Here is a 22229-nt window from a genome sequence, read left to right on the forward strand (position 1 = left end):
TGCCAGTTAGGTAGTCTTGTACCTTCGAGACGTTTCTAGTACCGTAAGTAGTCGTCAGAGTTGCCAGTTTGCCTGGTGTTTGTGAGCGTAGTAATTTCGTAAGTTAAACATTCATTTATTATGCTCTTTTTCTTTATAATGTTTTATTTAAGTGTTTGCTTGTTAAATCATGCAGTTTAAGTTTGTATGGTTAATGATTTAGAGTGTTACGTAATGTGAAAACTCTAGCATGTTTTGATGTCTTGTAGTTGGTAACTGTTGTTGCTAGGGGCTGATGCAAGACAGATGTCCCAGAATGTTGGAGAAGTAGAAGTTTCGAGAGTAATGCAAGCTTATATAAGATGGGGTAGTGATTATTACGAGTTGAGTCGGGTATCAAGTCAGTTTGAGTGTATTGCAGTGTCAGTGTCAGTGAAGGTTGTATATTTTTGGTACTTGTGAAAACAGTGGCAAACAGTGACGGGTTATTGAAGTTTGTATATCATTGGAACTTGAGAAGACAGTGAAGTGTATTAAGTGTAATTACTGTTAGTGAAGATTATTTTCAGTACTTGTGTAATAAGTGAAGTGTCAGCAAGCATTAAGTGTACTAACTGTGAAGTGTTGTTAAACATTAAGTGTAACTGCAATCGATAAAGTGTGTATTGCTCCAGTGCTTGTGAGAACAGTGAAGTTGAAAAGCATTAAGTGGAATTATTTAGAAAATAAAGACAGTGAACTTTAAGGAGCCAGTGTTTATTTTCGCCTCGGCTGATCTTGTATACTGCACACCTAAAGGCTGACCATAAGAAGAATTCACTGGGCAACGTCCTTCCTGTACTGTACTACTGCTGTTGGAGCCTGTGGCAGTGTGGGGACGAGGACGTAACACTGGTGTCAGGAGTGTTGGATTACTGATTCTGGGCTGCAGTGAGTCTAATCTTTGACATGGAGCAAGAAGGTGTCCAGACAAGAGGCCGAGCAGGGTAGGAAGACAAGGAGACATTGGTTGCAATCATGAAGCTGTTGGAAGCACGAAGTTCCAACTACTGGCAATGATTGAAGGAAAGAACTCAAAGAACTAATAGAGGCACGTACTCTAGTAGTGAAGGCACAGAGGGAACAACTAGAGGCACAATGTGAAGAACAAAAAGAACGATATGAGCAACTTCAAGAGGCATCAGAGGAGCAACAGTGGGAAGTACAACTGAGGGTGCAAGGACAGCTAGATGGATTCATGGGGGAAATCAAGAACAGCAACAGCTTAAGGAGGAAGTAGATGCCGAGCTAAAGCAGCAGAAGTCTGAGGTAAGCAATAATGTGACAGAGTGTAAACAGCATGTAGATAAACAATTGAAGACAGTTAATGAGGAAATTGTGACGGAGTGCAAACAGCATGTGGAAAACCAGCTGAAGATTAGCGAGAGAATAGTGACAGAGTGCAGACAGCATGTGGACAACCAGCTGAAGATTAGTGAGGGACAGAGTGCAGACAGCATGTGGACAACCAGCTGAAGATTAGTGAGGGACAGAGTGCAGACAGCATGTGGACAACCAGCTGAAGATTAGTGAGGGACAGAGTGCAGACAGCATGTGGACAACCAGCTGAAGATTAGCGAGGGAATAGTGGCGGAGTGCAGACAGCATGTAGACGACCAGTTGACGTCAATTAGTGAGGAAATAGTGATGGAGTGCAGACAGCATGTAGATAACCAGTTGAAGCATGTAGTCAATCATGAGAAGATAATTAGTGAGAAATTTGAGGCTGTAGAGAAATATTGCACTGCTGAGCCTCAGGTTAGTGTACAGGGAACATATGAGGGAATGGACAATGTACGGTGAATCTTGACTGATCCCGGGCATCTGAAGATGGCATTACAGGGCTGAATAATCAGAATGCAGAAGTTGTAAGTCCTGGACTTAATTATGATGCCTCAGTTATTAGGCCCCAAACCAGTGAAGTGCATGGCTATAATGGGGATCCAGTTAAGAAGAAACCTCAAGAAAGTGATGGAAGTGTATCTTGGGAAGCTTACCGTGCACAGTTTGAGTTACTTGCGGATCAGAATGGTTGGGATGATAAGAGGAAAGGTGCAGAAGACCCACCACTGAAGAAATGCAAGAGAACCTTGATGAATAGTGTGCGAGAAGACAGGACAGATGACATGCAGCATAGTAGGAATGGGAATCATAGGGAGAAATGCAGCTGCACTGTATTGATGGGGTCGGCGTCGGACAAAGAAGACCTGGGAAGGATGCAGATGGAGGGTGCAGATTTACAACCGGTGCTGGAGTGGCTGCAGCAGAGTGCATTGCGACCATGTTGGGAAGAAGTTCCCAGGTTGAGCCTTGCGCCCAAGAGCTACTGGAGTCAGTGGGACCTTCGCTTGAGCAACGGACTACTGGAGCATCAGTGGGAGACAGCCAATGGCCTCAACAAGTATTGGCATCTGGTGGTTCCGAAGAAGATGAAGTCAGAGATCTTGGATGAGTCCCATAACAAGATCACTATACCCTTTCTCAGGAAACATGAATGCGAGAATTTTACAAAGCCTTTGCCAAAATCGGAACACGAGTGACCGTGTGAAGGATTAAGAGGTCCCCTCGGGATTCTGGACCTTCCTCCTTCCCTCTTCCGTTTTCTTTCCTCTACACACACACACACACACACACACACACACACACACACACACACGACGCTTAAATAATAAAACAATGTGTAGCCTCTATTTATCTGCCAGTGTCCTGATATCGGTCCATATGAGGAGGGATGGAGGATGGGAGTGGCCCGGGTCGGAATGTGGGGAGGGGTTGGGAAGCCATGAAAGATGAAGAAAAATTATTTTATTTTAGTTTATTGTTTTATTACTATTCTTTATGAAAAAACATAAAGTGCTTTACAATAGTATTACTGATCGAAGGATCAACAGTAGCATTTCCTTTATAAATATTCATTATATTCTAAAATTTACATTGAAAATACAATCTCTCTCTCTCTCTCTCTCTCTCTCTCTCTCTCTCTCTCTCTATCACTCGATATTCATGTCTCCCTCATCTAAACCTTCTTCTTCACTGGTGGAATCCCCCTCCCCCCATCCTGTTAATCCGATCCCTCCTCTTCCCTATAGGTTACTCAGCTATCACTATGAAAACACACACACACACACGACGCTTAAGTAATAAAACAATGTGAAGCCTCTATTTATCTATCAGTGCCCAGCAGGGGCGCACCAAGGAATTTTCTAAGGGGGGTCCCCATTTGCCAGTTTCCTGAAGTTTACATATAAGTTTTATAGTTCTAAGTTATATATATATATATTCTGATAGAATGATAGATTTTTTGGTAGGTCGTCAGTTATTTAAAAAAACGTGTTTGTTTATACAGTATATATCGTTTTAACAAAGTAGCAAAGAACAAGCCATTCAGTCTCAACCCTATTCTGTCCAGATTTCTAATCACGGCACAAAGACGGAGAGAAACAAGGGACAGGTGAAGTGGGAAGTCCTTAGGGATAGGGAAGGAATTTTGGGTAAGGAAATAGAGGTCACAAGGGGAAACGGACTGCCGATCCCAGCTCAGGTGTGTGTGTGTGTGTGTGTGTGTGTGTGTAATTCACCGGGTCGGTCAGGATCACCTGATGGTCGTGATCGTCAGCTTTTACCCTCCCGGAAGGGAGCTGAGAGCTCATATAGTCCGATCTAAGGGTAAGGCTGTGACCTTCACACACGCACACACCCGTCCCCTTGCTCAAGGGGGACAGTAACCACCCACTTCGTCAGTGAAACTTTTCGCAACCTGAGCGAGGCGCGAACTCCCGTCTACCAGATGGCAAGCGAGAGCGTTACCACTGCACCAGCGAGCGGTGTGTGTGTGTGTGTGTGTGTGTGTGTGTGTGTGTGTGTGTGTGTGTGTGCAAATTTTGTGTATGTGGGCAAAAAGCTAGGTGAAGAGAGGGGATGGAGATGGATAGGAAGGCAGGAAGGATGATGTTTTGAGTTCAGGGGGGGTGGTGTGCCCAGATATCGGTCCATATGAGGAGGGATGGAGGATGGGAGTGGCCCGGGTCGGAATGTGGGGAGGGTTATGGTAAGCCAATGAAATAGCCATGAAAGATGAAGAAAAATTATTTTATTTTATTTTATTGTTTTATTACTATTCTTTATGAAAAAAAAATGTTATGAAAAAACATAAACTGATTTACAATAGTTTTACTGATCGAAGGATCAACAGTAGCATTTCCTTAATAAATATTCATTATACTCTAAAATTTCCCTTGAAATACAATCTCTCTCTCTCTCTCTCTCTCTCTCTCGATATTCATGTCTCCCTCATCTAAACCTTCTTCTTCACTGGTGGAATCATTCGCCACGTTAATGACGAATTCTTCGACCATGTGATTGCGCACAATGTCATTTCTGATATATTCCTGTTCTAGCTTTCTCGTATGCTCCATACATTTTTGCCAGTTTTCTGGTGTCACTTTCCTCACTGCATTTCTTGTGATGTTAGAGAGAGAGAGGTGAGGAGTGACCACCTGTCCCCTGGGAATGACCAGCCCCCCCCCCTCTCTCTCTCTCTCTCTCTCAAGGTTCTGTAGTAGTGAATAATAATGTCAATGCAAATTATAACTTAACTGTGATATAAGTATTATAAAATAAATAAAACATTGGAATATATTTATTGAGAACAACTACAAGAAGTCCCCTCGAGACGTCAGCATGTGGAACTGTCATTAATTCTCTGTGGGCCAATTAACGTTCACCTTCATACATGTCTACACTCTTCTGCCACAATATTCGCCATAGATTCCACAATATTTCTCCTCATCTTTACTTTCCAATACAAAGCATACCATTAGTCATGATAATGATTGCACACACACACACACACACACACACACACACACACACACACACACACACACACACACGAGAGAGAGAGAGAGAGAGAGAGAGAGAGAGAGAGAGAGAGAGGGTAGATGGGGGAGGGAGGAGGGAGACAAGAAAAAAAAAAGTTGCATCCAAAAACAGGAACCACAGTTCATATTGACCTGTGAGCATAGCGGGTCACTTATACCCATTCATTGATTGATTGTGTGTGTGTGTGTGTGTGTGTGTGTGTGTGTGTGTGTGTGTGTGTGTGTGTGTGTGTGTGCCTCTTGCCATACCTTCGAGACGTTTCTGGTACCATAAGTCGGTACGAGTCGTCAGAGTTGCCAGTTTGCCTGGTATTTGTGAGCGTAGTTATTTCGTAAGATATGCATTAATTTAATGTGCTTTTTCTCTATAATGTTTTATTTAAGTGATTGCTTGTTACATTATGTAATTTAAGTTCGTATGGTTAATGATTTAGAGTGTTATGTAATGTAAGACAACTCTTGAATGTTTTGATGTCTCGTATTTGGTAACTGTTGTTGCTAGGGGCTGATGCAAGACAGTATGTCCTAGAATGTTGGAGAAGTGGACGTTTCTAGAACAATGCAAGCTTATATAAGGATGGGGAAGAGCTTAGTTAGTCAGTCAGTTCGGAGTTTAGTCGGGTGTCAAGTCAGTTTAAGTGAAGTGCAGTCAGTTTTGGTGCAGTGTCAGTGTCAGTGAAGGTTGTATATTTTTGGTACTTGTGAAACAGTGGCAAACAGTGACGGGTTATTGAAGTTTGTATATCACTGGAACTTGAGAAGACAGTGAAGTGTATTGAGTGTAATTACTGTCAGTGAAGATTATTTTCAGTACTTGTGTAACAAGTGAAGTGTTAGCAAGCATTAAGTGTACTAACTGTGAAGTGTTGTTAAACATTAAGTGTAACTGCAATCTATAAAGTGTGTACAGCTCCAGTACTTGTGGGAACAGTGAAGTTGAAAAGCATTAAGTGGAATTATTTGGAAAATAAAGACTGAACTTTAAGGAGCCAGTGTTTATTTTCGCCTCAGCTGATCTTGTGTACTGCACACCTAAAGGCTGACCATAAGAAGAACAACTCACAGGGCAACGTCCTTCCTGTACTGTACTACTGCTGTTGGAACCTGTGGCAGTGTGGGGACTGGGACGTAACAGTATTATGTTATATGACATTCATTTATCTCCATCTTCAAAAACATATAAGCTACATTTAACTTTTTGCTTGCAAACGGTATGTTTCACACAGGAGGGGGTATTTATTGTTTTGCCAATATATCGTTGAAGTGCGTCTGAAAACAATGGAAAGGCATTTTTTCAGTTAAATCAACATGATATTTATGATTAACAGAGCTAAAACAACAAACGGCAATGGGTTTCTGTTTCCCGTCTGAATGTTTTCGGGATAATAATGTAACCTAACATGTAGCCTATGTGGCGAGCAGTCTTACCCATTACCCAATAAATACACTATATTAATTTTCTTGTCTATTATTACTACGCCCACTGTATTCTGAGTCGCCGACTTTTATGATTGGAATGAATCTTTGTCTCAAAATACATTGTATAGGACACTTTTCACCACCCACATGACATCAGTGGTGAAAGATGCTCATGCACCATATAATTATCTATTGATAAAATTAGCTTAGTTTCACGTGGTAGGCCAACATATTCCCGAGCCATAATCTAACCATAGTCTACCCTACAACCGTTTTCTTTTATTCCCGTTCTCCCTCATCTAGATTATGCACTAGATGGCGTGAAGGTAACTCGCAATTTTAACGTTGAGGCGTTACTCCGTATCATGCTCATTCTCCCAGAGTGAGGATTTTTGTGCTGGCAAGGTTGGCAGCAGCATTTTTGTTAGGAAAGAGATGGCCAAATTCCCTGCTGAGAACGTAAAGAAAATAATAGTAAGAACTACTGTAAATTAAGAAAAAAAAAATACTGCATGCAGTACTGTTCAGTGCAATCCAACATCACCTGTACTTATATTGCACTGTAGTACTGTATATGCCACCAAGAGGATGCCTAGATGGCGTAGTTGTTAGTGTGAGATGAATGACTCAAATGGACATACAGTATTTGAAAAATAAGTGTAACAATGTAATTACCATATGACCTGTTTGATATCTTCCCATCACTAAAATGGTGGAAGAATGCTGTCCTTAATGGCACTGGACAAGCATATGGTATATGGCTGAAAATGTTTATGTAAAAAATAATGTTCACCCTGTCAGTACAGTTACACTCTAATCCTTCCCCACCACATGTTTGAAGATTATGATAAATGACAGTCAAGAACTCAGTTTCATTGTCAGCAATACTCACTTTTAAACATACAGTATGAGGGCAATACAATTTTCTCATTTTAAAGCATTTTGAATGGTCTTTTATTTTCAGCCACCACACTCCGCCACACTTACACCCACTGACCTTTGTTTACCACACACTAAATGGATGCTTGTCTCTGACAGAACTTGTTAAGTAATTCTCTGATTTCTGCAGTTAGTTTTTGCAGTGTGTTCTACATCAGTTTCTTGTATTATATTCAGTACACGGATTATGTTCTTTGATATGCGTTGTTTTATTTGTTTTGAACTGATACTCTCGTGCTATAAACTGATGAGTCATGCTTGAAGTTTTGTGTTGTGTCGTGCTTGTTGTGGGAGAGTGAGACACTAATAAGCAACTGTAATCCTTTTCTACTTCTAGTATTAATGAATCACATTAAACCTCACTCTTCACTGTTGATGTGCGTAGATGATCATTGTTCCAATGACTTGGTAATCTCCCTCCCCAGAGAAGAGTAGTAATTTTAATCATTAAATAAAATATCCCCAGTTCTGATACTCATGGTGTAAAGAAAGTGCAATATCATAATGATCAAATATTGAACCTGGAATACACAAGAAAACAAAAAACTATACAGTAGTTGATTCGGATTTAATGAAGTTGATGTGATAAGCTGGTACTAGATAGTTTAGTGCCTTTTAGTGATCAGTTTTACCTTCTTGCCTCCCCTGTACTAACCATACAGGAGCCCTATGCATGTTCATGTGGTCAGGGTGTGCAGGGAGAATAGGAGAAGCATCCTAAGAGTCAACCAAGAATGACGAGTAATGGGCAAACCAAACCCATGAAACTGTCAAAGAGACAGATGAGAATAAAAATGTTTGGCAGTGACTTGGTCGATCCCTGCAACAGTGCAAAGCCTTACCTAGCTTGACTCCACCCACGAGGGTCCCACCCTTGCATGCCCACGTGCCACAGGAAGCAACTCTTCCTCCCTTACCCTAAAGCCCCTGTCACACATACACGACTCAAGGGCCGGCCGCTGCACGACTCAAGGTCGTGTCCTAGTTGGCTCCCACGCCTCCCGACTGGCCTCGAATCTGCTCTGCTCATGACTGCCTAACGACCGCATCAGGACTGCCTCACGACCGGTCGTGAAGTCCTCAAGAACACAACAAGATCACGAGGCGACAGCAAGGCGATGGAGCTACGAGTCTTCAAATTTGAAATTTAACGAATTTTTGTCATCCACGACCGTCACACGACTGCAAGACGACTGTGTGATGCGTTTAGGAAATGCACCCCGACCCCCTCCGCGACCCCCCCACGATCCCCCCACGACTGACCCATGGAGCGAGGCATCACACCTGAACCACCAGTGACACCCAGTGTGGGACGGGGCATCACACCTAGACTACCAATGACACTCAACGTGGGGTGGGGCATCAAACCTGGACCAGCAATGACACCCAGTGTGGGGCGGGGCATCACACCTAGACTACCAATGACACTCAACGTGGGGTGGGGCATCAAACCTGGACCAGCAATGACACCCAGTGTGGGGCGGGGCATCACACCTGGACCACCAATGACACCCAGCGCATCACCATGGACCTCTTCTGTGTCTAGTCAGTTGATGAGGGACACGCAGTCATAACGTTTTTTTTGTCGGTGACAGCATTGTGACACACAACGACTGCATCCGACTGAGCTAAGACTGCTTCACCACCGACATACGACACTCCCAACTGCGACGCAACTGTGACATGACTTTTGGCAAGTCGTGAAGCCCAACAAGTCGTCCCAGCGGCTCACGAGCGCCCTAAAGAGTCCGGGCTTTGTTGGCAAATCAAGGGATGATCAATGAAAAAATTCGATACGACCTTGAGTCGGGCCGCGGTCGGCCCTTTAGTCGTTTGTGTGTGACAGGGGCTTAAGTAAACCCCGACAGGAACATTCAACTTAATCTAGCTATGAGTGTTGCAGCCTTCCCTTTTGTCTTCACCACTCCAGGCTGACTCCGTCAGATATTATCCTATGAGAAAGATCAGCCTCAGGGAAACGTGCCGCGTGCCCATGTTGATGGAGTTGGCGTTCACGTATATTATGCAGGAAGTTGGCCTTCACTGAGTGGTGGAGTAATCGACCGCAAGCAAACAGTCATCCCTGCAAAGCTGTCACATGCAGTGAGCCGATGTTCCCTGCGGTGGACAGCACCTCGTCACATCAAGGGGCAGGGAAGATTGAAAGTTTGGTTCCTGGATGGGCGCCGCATTTGCGTTTCCACCCAGTTCAGGGGCACCATAGTAGACTCCACATCACCGCGATATTTGGTTGTGTGGTTACCACCCAGTGTTGTAAATGGTTTCCTGGGTTACAGGAAACCATTAGTCTTATCACTCAGTGTACCTGTAGAGTCACCTAAGGAAGAACTAGACAGCACTACATCAAGTGAGTGGATGATGGTCGCCACCACCTACCACTGGGAGCAGCATGTAAAGAAATATAAAGATATGTTACCTTAGTGACGAGGTTAATATGCCACCAAACAATATGATTCAACTTAAAAAGAATCTTTGGTAATAAAGAACTCAAATATCTCCGTCTCCCCGGTAAATGTCTAAACCCATCTAGAGACAGCATGAATAAAATACAATACACCCGTGTGGAGACAGCATGAATAAAATACAATACACCCGTGTGGAGACAGCATGAATAAAATACAATACACCCGTGTGGAGACAGCATGAATAAAATACAATACACCCGTGTGGAGACAGCATGAATAAAATACAATACACCCGTGTGGAGACAGCATGAATAAAATACAATACACCCGTGTGGAGACAGCATGAATAAAATACAATACACCCGTGTGGAGACAGCATGAATAAAATACAATACACCCGTGTGGAGACAGCATGAATAAAATACAATACACCCGTGTGGAGACAGCATGAATAAAATACAATACACCCGTGTGGAGACAGCATGAATAAAATACAAAAGTTGTTGTCATAGTGAGGATAGTGAAGGGAATAACACTATCATTTACTTTCATTTAGTTTCTTCCTGCTGCCTCTGTACGAGTTTATTCAGCCTGATCTCAGCGGTACCAGAAGCCCTTCCTGATCCAAATAAAATCGTTTGACGGTAGCAAGAATCAATCCAAGGAAAACCATCGTACTGAAAATATAAAATATCGTTTCTAACATAGGTCTTTACTTAATTAGGCGACATTAGAGAGAGGGGGGGAAGGAGGAGGAAGGGAAGGGGGGCAGGAATATGGGGAAGACGAGGGGAGGGATAGGGACAGACTGAGGGAATAGGAGGGAGAAGGGGGAGGGGAATGAGGAGACAGAGAGGAAGGGAGGGGGAAGAGGAAGAACGCGTGATGTGAGTGTCTGAGACAAAGGACAGGATGAGGGAATGAGAGCACTGATGAGGGAGAGGGAAGGAACGCGTGCAAGGGTGGGAGAAAAAGGAGAAGAAAGGATACACACGCGCGCGTGCATGTGCGTGAAGGCGTCCCTCACCAGCATCGGGTCTCATGATTGTTCAGGGAATCGAACCAGAAACTTGTCGTTTGTGAGGCGAGCATACTTCCGCTTACACCAGCGACACCCTACACTTACATACAGCTGGGTACCAAACATACATACACACAAACACAGACTGTTAGTGACACAAACACTGTGATGTGCTTTTCATCATGTAATTAAAAGGAGGTGTTATTGTTTGACACTTAAACAAGCAGATTATAATCTGCAATATTTGTTACCTCCGTCAAGAAGGTTATGGTTTTGGTTTGGTTTGTCTGTCTGTCTGGTTGCAGTATTGTTGCACAACTATTGCATACAGTTGCACTATCTGTCTATCTATCTATAGCCCGACGCCCTAATCCCGCAAAGGGTGGCCGCAGACAAAACGCCTCCAAGTCACTCTGTCACCCACCATTTGACTCCCCTCCCCCCAACTCACCCCCCCCTCCCTCATATACCTCTCAACTCCATCCCTCCACCTCGTCCTCGGTCTACCCCTCCCTCTCCCTCCCTCCACCTCACCTACATACACCCTCTTAGTCAGTCTTTCATTCTCCATCCTCTCCACATGTCCAAACCACCTCAGTGTATTTCTCCTAATCTTTTCAAACACATCCACATCTACCCCACAACGTTCCTTCACTTCTTCATTCGTCAACCTGTCCCTCCACGTCACTCCACATGCTCCTCTCAAGTAACTCATTTCCACTGCTCTCACTCTTGACTTCTTCCCCTCTTGCAAGGTCCACGCCTCGCTTCCATACGTCAGGGTAGGGATCACAATACCATCATGCAGTGACTTCTTAACTTCCATACTCACCTCCCTATTTCTCATCACTGCTTTCAGTGTGCCAACAACCTTCCTTCCCTGCTGTACCCTTTCACGTACTTCATCCCCCAAAGTTCCATCCTTACTCATCACACTACCCAAGTACTTGAATGCACTCACATTCTCCATATCCTCACCATCCAACCTCACTGCACACTCTGTGACTTCATTCCTCTCAAACACCATAACTTTACTTTTGTTTACATTAACTTTCAGCTTCCTCCTCCTACACACTGTCCCAAATTCATTCACCAAACCTTGCAACTCCCATTCATCTTCACTCAACAATACTGTATCATCAGCAAACAGCAACACCGGAAGCTTCCAAATCTCACCCTCATTCATTAGGGCCACCCCCACATCCACTGCCCTACCTTGTACCTCCTTTACAATCCCATCCATATATATATTAAACAGCCATGGAGACATTACACACCCCTGTTTCAGTCCCACATTGAGATCAAAGAACTCACTCAGCTCACCATCCACTCGCACCGCAGCCCCAGCTCCCTCGTACATACTCTTCACAGCACTCAACAATTTCCCCTCCACTCCATATATTCTTAATACCTTCCACATACCTTTCCTATCTATTCTGTCATAAGCTTTCTCCAAGTCCATGAAGGCAGCGTACACTTTCCTTCCCTTCTCTAGATACTTCTCCACTAAACATCTTAGAACAAATATCTGATCTACACACCCTTTTCCCTTCCTAAATCCCCCCTGTTCTTCTCCAACTAGCTCCTCTGTCATATGCCTAACCCTATCAATGAGTATTCTACCATATATTTTACCAGTCACACTAAGAAGGCAAATACCCCTATGGTTACCACATACTTCTCTCTCCCCTTTTCCTTTGTACAGAGGAACAATTATACCTGATTTCCAGTCCTCTGGAACCCTTCCCTCTTCCCAAGCCAATCTACACAACTTCCATATCCACTCCACAACAATCTCACCCCCATACCTAAGCATTTCACCACACACTCCATCAATTCCTGGGGCCTTTCCCAGCTTAATCTTCTTCATCGCTTCCACTACTTCCGACCTACTGATCTCTTCGTCCCTCCTCTCATCTCTTCTTCTCCCAGCCATTCCCCAACCACTTATACTCACACTGCTCTCACTCTCTACATTCAACAAATCCTCAAAGTGCTCCTTCCATCTCCTCAATTTCTCTCTCTTCTCCACCAACAATCTATTATTCCTATCTTTCACTCCCCTACTATTTCCCCTTTCACACTGCCTTACTTTCTTTACCTCCTTCCAAAACAATTTCTTACTCTCCCTCCATTTCACACTCAGATTCCTCCCAAACTCTTCATCCACTTTCTTCTTACTCTCCTTCACCAGTCCCTTAACCTCCCTTCTCCTGCTCACATATACCTCTCTCTTCTCTCTCTCATCTTCTCCCCTACCTCTACTCGCCATATGCCTTCTTCTTTTGTTCCACAGCTCGTTTCACCTCATCATTCCACCATGCTGTCCCTTGCACACCCTTGCATCTCCTCCTCACTCCACAAACCGCCTCACATGCTGCGCTTATCTCTTCCGTGAATATCTTACATACGTCTTCCACCCCTTCCATCTGCTCTAGCTCATACCTTCCCAATCTTTCTTCCACTATGCTCGTATACTCTGTCCTCTTCTCACTATCTTGCAATTTCTCCACTCTTCTCACAGGAGCTGCTTCCTCCTGTCTTCCCCTTCGCCTCCTCAACCACTTTCTTTGCAGCTCTACCTTGGCCATCACTAAGTGATGGTCCGAGACTCCATTCCCCCACCCTCTCCACACCCTTGCATCCAACACTTGTCTTCTCATTCGCTCATCCACACACACGTAGTGTATCATTGCCTTTCGTTCAACAATTTCACCATCCATCCTCCTCATTACTCTCCATGTATACCGGTGGATCATCTTATGACGAAAGTAGGTGTTGGCTATTGCCAACCCCTTACCAGCACAGATGTCCACCAAAGCACTACCATTCCCATCTACTTCAGCTGGCACACCCCACTGACCAACCACTCCATCCACTCGTACATTCCCGACTTTGCCATTCATGTCTCCAATCAACAGCACTCTCTCGCTCCTCTCAAACTTGTCCATACATGCTTCTACTCTCTCCCAAAACTCATCTTTCAATCTTGCCACTCGATCCTCTGTTGGAGCATACACACATACAATCGCCCATGCTTGTATACCTACTTTCATCCTCACCCATACAATCCTTGCACCCACTGTTCCATACTCTCTTATATTCTCCTTCCACTTCTTGCTTATCATCAGACATACTCCCTCTCTTGCCCTCTCATTCTCACTGACTCCCGCACATATACCTACACCGTATTCCCATTCTCTCATCCTTTCACCTTTCCATTTAGTTTCAGTCAATCCACATATATCCACTTTTGCATCCTCAAGCACCTGGACAATCTCTCTCTCTTTCACTTCATCATTCACTCCTCTCACATTCCACGTTCCTACCCTCAGAATGTCCTTTGTCCGTTCCTTAGTCGTCAACGTATGGTCCGTCCGGGTCCGAGGCGCTTTATTTGCTTTTTTAGTTAGTTCTTTTTACGGGGTGGGGCACTAACCCACCACCAACCCTTTTAGTCGCCTCGTACGACAAGCAGGGATACTGGGGGAGTATTCTTGAAACCCCCCTACCCCCAGGGGTAGGAAGGAAGGAATAATGAACCAGCACCAAGCCATAAAATGGCTATATGGCACTGTAGGAGATGACGGAAAATAAAGGCCGGAAGAAACACGGAAATATAAAGAAGATAGGACAGAAGAGCAGAAGAGGACAGTAGGCACCTTTTTGTCGCCTCTTATGACAAGCAGGGATACTTCCTCAGAGGAGGGAAGGAATAATGAAGGAAGGAAGGAATACTGAAGCACTAACAGCAAACCATAATATGGCTATATGGCACTGAGACCCCCAGAGGAATAGGTGATTGCTATAGATCTGGAGAAAAAGGTTAAAGTCAGAAGGAGATGTTGCTGCCTTTGGGGATTTACTCGTGTTGTTGTGTGACCACAGGCTCACCTAAACATGCACCCGATGGACTACAGGCCGAAGTTGGTCTTCTACAGCCTTCCAGCCTCCTTTCATGGGTTCTGTTCTGCCCCCCCCAGTAGGGTTTTGTTTTCCTCTCTGCAATGATCCTGGTACCTCCTCTTACTTTATCGTAGTTTTTACCTTGTTGGTTTTCACTTCCAATCTTCTTAGTGACCTTGTTTTCTTTTTCACAGGTGTCATCAGTGGTGGAGGCATAACAGGTCGTGATGTGCCGTCAGTAGTGGATTTTTCACCATAATTCGGGACAATAAAGACTTCAGCAGGACACACCTGCAAGACTACCTGCGCTTGAGGACAGGAGCTGAAGGGGTAAGGTTCATACACTTAACCCCTTCAACATGAGGATGCACTGTGTATGTATGTGTATGTATGTATGTATGTATGTATGTATGTAGTTTAAATTTAATGCTGGCTAATGTATGTTCCTATTAACACTTTCTGGACTAAGGGTAGTGACTCTCCTCTGAATGTTTAAGATCATATGATATGAATTGAATTTTCTACCTAGCAGTCTTGAAAAAAATACATGTTTTTGATCATAAAGATTTGTGAATTCTTATGTATTACACATCATAGAATATAAAAAGCCAGGGAGATTAATATATATGCCGTCATCAGATAAACAGTGAATGCAAAAATGAAGGAAATCCTTGAGAGGAGCACGTGGAGTTACATGGAGAGACAGACTAACAAATGAGGAAGTGAAGGAACATTGTGGTGTGGGTGTGATAGAAAGCATTAGGAGAAATATTTTGAAGTGGTTTGGCCCTGTGGAGAGGATGTAGAGTGAACCACTAACTAGGGGAGTGTCTGTGAGTGAGGTGAAGGGGGGAGAGGGAGAGGGAGACCGATGATGGGATGAAGGGATGGAGAAGAGACGTATATGAGGGGGGGGGGTGAAAGTTTGGGGAGGGCAGCGAAATGGCAGGGGACGAGGGGGACTTGGAGGCACTGTTTGTGGCCACCCCTTACGGCATTAAGGCGTCTGGCCATAGATACTGTAGATAGATTTACCCACACAGGGGATGGTCCTTCCAGTTTCCAAACCTTGCCGTAGGTCAGTCTTGGTTATGGTGAGTTATATGCCCAAATTCCTGACTAATGTGTGTGATGTTTTGCATAGATTTATCTGTCTATTGCCAGACGCCTTAATCCCACAAACGGTGGCCAAAAGTATGGGATTCGATCCGGGATCTTTAAATTTTCAGTCCCGCACTTCACCCACCATGCCACCGGGCAGATTTTATAATACGTTTAAAAAGTGATGTATCCTGGACCTTGTCCAGTGCAGTGAAGAATACCTTTGAAAAACATCAAAGGCCTGAGTGTTGATACTTTCCTGCTGGTGGCCTATGGCTTTACTAAAGGGTTAATACTTATGATGCTGCTGAATTTGGAATCTGTAAAATGATTTTGCAGGAAGGAAAACCTATTGCCTTTGCACGTACTCAAAGGCTTGGGTGTTGTTACTTCCCTGCTGGTGTTCTGTGACCCCATTAAAAGGTTAACACTGAGAATGATGCTACTGAATTTGAACTGCTCAATACGTTTGCCACTTTGGACTGTTCAATAAGTTTGCCAGAAGGAAAGCCTATTTCTTTTGCCAGTAAAGGCATGAGTGTTGTTACATCCTTGTTGGTGTTCTGTGACCCCATTAAAGAGTTAACACTGAGAATGATGCTACTGGGTTTGGACTCTGCTCAGTGCTTTTGCAGGAAGGAAAACCCATTGCCTTTGCCAGTAGGTCAATAAGTAAGACAGAGAAGAACTAGGCACAAATTGGGAAAGAAATATTGACAATTGTCTATGGTCTTGAGAAACTTCGCCATAACACATATGGTTACATGATTCATGTAATTACTGGTCACAATTCATTTAACACTAAGGATAACGCTGGCTCCTGCCCCAAAACGACTGCAAGCAATGCTAATAAAAACCCAAGAGTACCAACATAAACAGCCACAAACGTTGCCATGCCTGGTGACGCCTGGCCTGAAGTACACGTGCTCTCGCCTGCTCTCTCTTCAGCTCTCACTTCGTGACTCCCTGACTTGACGGTCGAGGCCCAACGCTGGATTGTACACGTCCAACGGCATCGAATCATCATTTTCATTCAATAAACCATACGCAACAAATCATCCTTCCTACCTCTTTTCCTGTTTTATTATAACTTCTCTGTTACTACTAACCTCGCTCTCTGGTGAAGTCGGAGATACTTCCTGGCCTCCCCCACTACCTTGTTGGGTCCACGGCCATAGCAGTAGCCGGGGGTCCAGGAGATATAGCCGTGCACCTGAGAGACTCGGCCTTTGCTCTCCCACTTCCTTCCAAACTTGCTGGTGAAAGATTGGATAGGACCGCTGTCCTAACAATCTGGAACCGCCCTGCTCTCACAACAAGTTTAGTGATCAGGGTAACGGCACCAACACCTCATCCTGCACACCCATTGCACCCCGGGATCTGTGCAAAAGTGTGGTGATTGGCTACTTCCCCCTCTTTTAATAACATCATGCGCTACACTTCCTCCCTCCCCCCCTTGACTAAATGATGTTTTTCTCAGTTAAATTTAAATGTACCCTCCCCTCCATGCCTTCAGACCCTGGCCAGACTCTTTTTAGTATCAGCGAAACTCCTTTTGTCAACCTCTTTTCAATTGGCAAAGATAAAATTAAGATCATCTTGGCCTCTCAGGCTCATCTTGATGCTTACCTCTCTCCCAATAACCTGCCCAAATACTCTGATGCTGGATATGAGTTAATCTCTACCCCTGAACTCAAAGCTGCTTGTACCATCATTGCCAGAAATGTGACCAAATTTGTCCTAAAACATACTAATGACGACCTTATGCCTGAACTGTCCCTCAAAAACGACATTCATACTACCCACATTGTCTGCTTTGACAACTCTAGCACCATTAAAATTCGCTGTGCGTCACCTCAAGAGGTACAGAAACTCCACTCACAGGGCATCAAAGCATGTAACACGATCATCCCACCCAGCAACCTTAGAACCGAACAGTGGTTTGATCTGGCCCAATGTTTCAGAAACTGTTAATATGGACACCAAACCGACGCATACAAAAAACTCAGATTTGTTCAAAGTGCTCTGCTGAAGGCCATTTTTTTTTTTTTTTTTTTTTTTCACAAACTGTACATGCATCATCATTAAACGCATCAGTTGCGGAGAAAGACACACTGCGACTGCTGGCATCTGCCCAGTCAGGAAAAGTCTTTTGAAGAAAGCAAGGGCTGGCGGCCAGCCCACACAGCACACTGACACACCTCAGTGTCACACAGCACCCCAACACACTTCATCCACTGTGACATATGCCCAAGCAGCTCAGACTTCTCAGCCTCAAACTTATGCACCTAACACTCACTCAACCCCCATTAACACCTCTTCTCCCAATCCGTCTTCCAACTCACCCTTTGCCCCCAATGTCACCGCCGTTGTCATGTCCCCTGTGGCCCAAGCCCTGTATTCTGATGTGCCCTTTGCATCCCTCATTAGTGATGCTTTAGTCGCTAATAACTTGTCCACCATCGCCATCCCCCCTTCATGGCATACCGCCAAAAAATCGCCCCACATCTTCATCCCCCTCTCTACAGCAAACTGGCAACACCTCCCACACCTCAAACTCTCCCACCTCACCCCCTCCTGTCCCTCCTACCTCTCGTCCTACCTTCCCCATCACTCCCAACCCACCACCCCACACCTACTTACTCTAAATCTCATCATACTCCTGCTTCCTCAAAAGCATTCCAATCCTCCCCTATCTCCCCCTTCCCTCCTTCTCCTCCAACTGATTCACGTCAGCTTAACTCCCAAACCCCCCCACCATCCTTCCAAACCACCCAAACCCCAACCCCATCTCTCTCTACCCTCACAACCTCCAACCAACTTAACCCCATCCACCCCCCCACCTACTCTTACCACCTCCCTCACCCGCGATCGAGATCGCAGCACCTCTTGCAAACGTAAGGCATCTGTCTCTCCCGAATCCCCCTCCTCCCTCTTCCCTTCAGTTCACAACACACACCAGTCAAATCCCAGGAACGTAGTGCCCCCCTCCCAAAAGTAAAACTCCATCTTTCTCTCCCGCCTCCCCCAGAAACACCACACACACAGCACATCAATACTCATCTTAACACGATCACCAACATGCTTAAAATCATCCAGTTCAACATCAGACACTATTACGCAAGCAGGCACCTCCTTACCCAACTCATTCACGAACACGACCCAGACATAATATTACTCAACAGCACTTGCACCAACAACACCAGAAAAATCAAACACTATGGCTACACTACGCTTCAAACCAACGAGGGTCCAGACGTCGGAGTCGTTGTCATGATTAAAGGCACCATCAAACATGACTTCATCACAACATGGACACACAAACACTTCTTAGCAGCAAAGACACACACTACCCTTGGTCCCCCTCATAGTCTCCTTCACATATACCAGACCCAACACTGACATCCCCTTCACAGACATAAACAGACTCTTCAACAACACTGTACCAACATTATTTATATCAGACTTAAATGCACAACATGGGACATTCTAAAACAGCACAACCAACAGTAACGGACAAATGTTCACCATGTACCACCACGAGATTAAATTTTCTAGGGCCTGATTTTCACACTACATTCACACCCAGGGGATCAGGAAAACCAGATCTCATCTTCACCAATAAAGCATTTAACATCTTTCACCACCACATTGCCCCCGGCCCCATTTCTGGGTCTGATCACATCCCCATCATAATGTTCATCTCCACCAACCCGACCCTGATCTCCAGCACACCACACTATGGCTACCTACATGCAGACTGGGATACCTTCACACACATCCTTGCAGAACAGAAATACATCACCGACTATGGGGGAAAACACCACACTGATATCGAAGAGCAGTGCAAACATCTTCACACATGCATACTTAACACTGCCAACATCACCATACCCAAAACCACACACACACCTATTCACACATTCATACCATCAATAAGAACACAACGACTCCTAGTGTGTTACCGTCGTCGGTTGAACTAAATAAACACAACTTTGGCCAAGTACGGTTTGACCTTCGGACACATAAAATCAATGGCCTTGAATCCGACCACAATGCACACTGGAGACGCCTCATACAAACTGCAAAACAACTCAGGAAAACTAAGCCCTGGGAATTCTGGAAACACATCCACCGACTTAAGGGCGGTAGCTTACCATCTGTACGTAATTTAGTTGTCAATAACAGAGAAGTCACAGACCCCAGGGAGATCACAGACACATTAAAAAACGCCTGGCAACAAGTATACCACCCTAACTCTCCTAACCCTGCCGCAACACGTCACATAAACACATAAACAACACCTCCACACTATCCACGACCATATCACACCAGACGCAAACATACACATCAATAACATAGACATACATAACCCTCGCACTGCTCCCATTCTAGACGACGAAGTCAAGTCTATGCTCGCTAGAACTCCAAAAAAGGCGCCGGGTGCCACAGGTATCGGGCACAACCTACTCAAACACCTTCCAGATACATTCATAAATGCACTCACACACTTATACAACGCTGCCTTGGCATCTGGCTAGTTTCCTAATACTGTACGTTTAAGACTGCGACTGTAACCCTAATCCTCCTCAAAAAGACAAGACAACAACAGACCCCTTCAACTCCAGGTCCATCAGTTTACTGGAATTGTTGAGGAAAACGTTCGAATGAACCATGAACAATAGATTACGCCAACACCTAGAAGACGTGAACCTTCTTTCCCTCAGACAGTTTGGCTTCAGACCTAGGTGATCCACACAGGACGGCCTAAGCATCATCACCAACTACTTACATATCAACCAAAACATTCGCAATGCATACAAGACAGCCCTAATGACTCGAGACGTAAAACACGCATTTGACTTACTATGGCACGCAGTCCTGAAGTACAAAATCTGCGAACAATTTCACTTTCCTACACCAATTAAAAAACTACTTTGCAATTTTTTAGACAGCCGCACAATGCACATTAAATTTAAAACAATTACTCAGACTTTTTTCATCTTCATGCATGTGTACCTCAGGGCTCCGTCCTCACACCCACCCTCCACACCCTCTACACAAATGACATCCCCACCCCACCACACGACGGTTCAATGACCATTCAGTACGAAGACGACATTACTCAATTGGTACACCTCCGGACAGAAATTCGTGATACAGGGTAATTTGCCACTAGAGGTCAGGTTAATCGCACACGTCTACCCCCATCTAACTCCCCCCTCCTTACCCCCACCAAAACACTGATTTGTTAGGCGGATGGATCGGAGATGTGAAACTTCGCTCACTCTCACGTCTTGCCGCATGTAATGTTACTTTTCATTTATCTTACTATTAGGTGTATTATCAAGTGCATAGATCCATCTTCAGTTCCATGAGAAGTAATTATATCGAAGTTTTAGCAGATTTCAATACAATGACCTTAATGTATAGAGTCTGGTTTCCAAATATTTATCCAACGTGTTCTATGCGACAGACTAAAATCCAAGAAACAGTTAAAAGTTATATGGCCAGATAAGTCCCTCTCTTGCCTTGTCATGTGGACAGCCACATATACACTCACCTACTTATCCACCTACCCACTCAACCCATCCAACATGACCCACCGACCTCACCCCTGCCACCTACCCGGCCCATTGATCCTTTCTATCCACTCTGCTAACCCACGAATGCCACACGCGAAGTTCACCCAGCAATGCCACTCAACTCATTTACTCATTCATTTCTCCATCCTGAACCCATCCAGCCATCCAACCCAACCACCCACTTAGATCATCCCGACCATGCAATCGTCTCAGCCACCCTGGCGACCAACGGTGCCCACTCACCCTGGCGATTCACTTTGCCCACACATCCCGACAACCTATCTTGCCCACCGACCCCTACCACCCACCCTCACCACTCACAATTTCCACCCACCCTTCCCACTCACGAATTCCACACACCCTGGTCGCCCAACAATGCCATCCATCTCATCCATCCACACAACCCTCCCACCTCTCCCTGAACACTCCCCATCCACTTCACTCTGCCCATCCACCCATCCTGTCCACCCACTCCTTCCACCAACCCACCCTCCAATCCACCCTTCTTACCCTACCCCATTCACTCCGCCATCCCATTGACCCATTTGAACCCAACTTACGCATCAAACTCATCTTATCCAAACCTAACTTACCGACCCCTCCCCGACCACCCACATATCCAGCCACCTACCCACCCAGCCCACCAAACGCATCCACTTACTAACCCAATTACCCCTACAACCCACCCAAAACCACTCCACACACCACTCTCAACAACTCCCCCCCCCCTCCACCATTATCACTGTCCACCCACCCTGGCGATGCACAGACCTACCACACCCACCAACTCAACCTCATCAACTCCACCCACCCAACCAACTGACTCGCAGAGAGAGAGAGAGAGAGAGAGAGAGAGAGAAACATGCATAAACAGACAGACAGCCACACAGACATACAAACACACACACACACACACACACACACACACACACAC

The sequence above is a fragment of the Coenobita brevimanus genome, chromosome 60 (genome assembly GCF_032717465.1).
Source record: "Coenobita brevimanus isolate Jiangsu-jjx chromosome 60, ASM3271746v2, whole genome shotgun sequence".
Taxonomy (NCBI): Eukaryota; Metazoa; Arthropoda; class Malacostraca; order Decapoda; family Coenobitidae; genus Coenobita; species Coenobita brevimanus.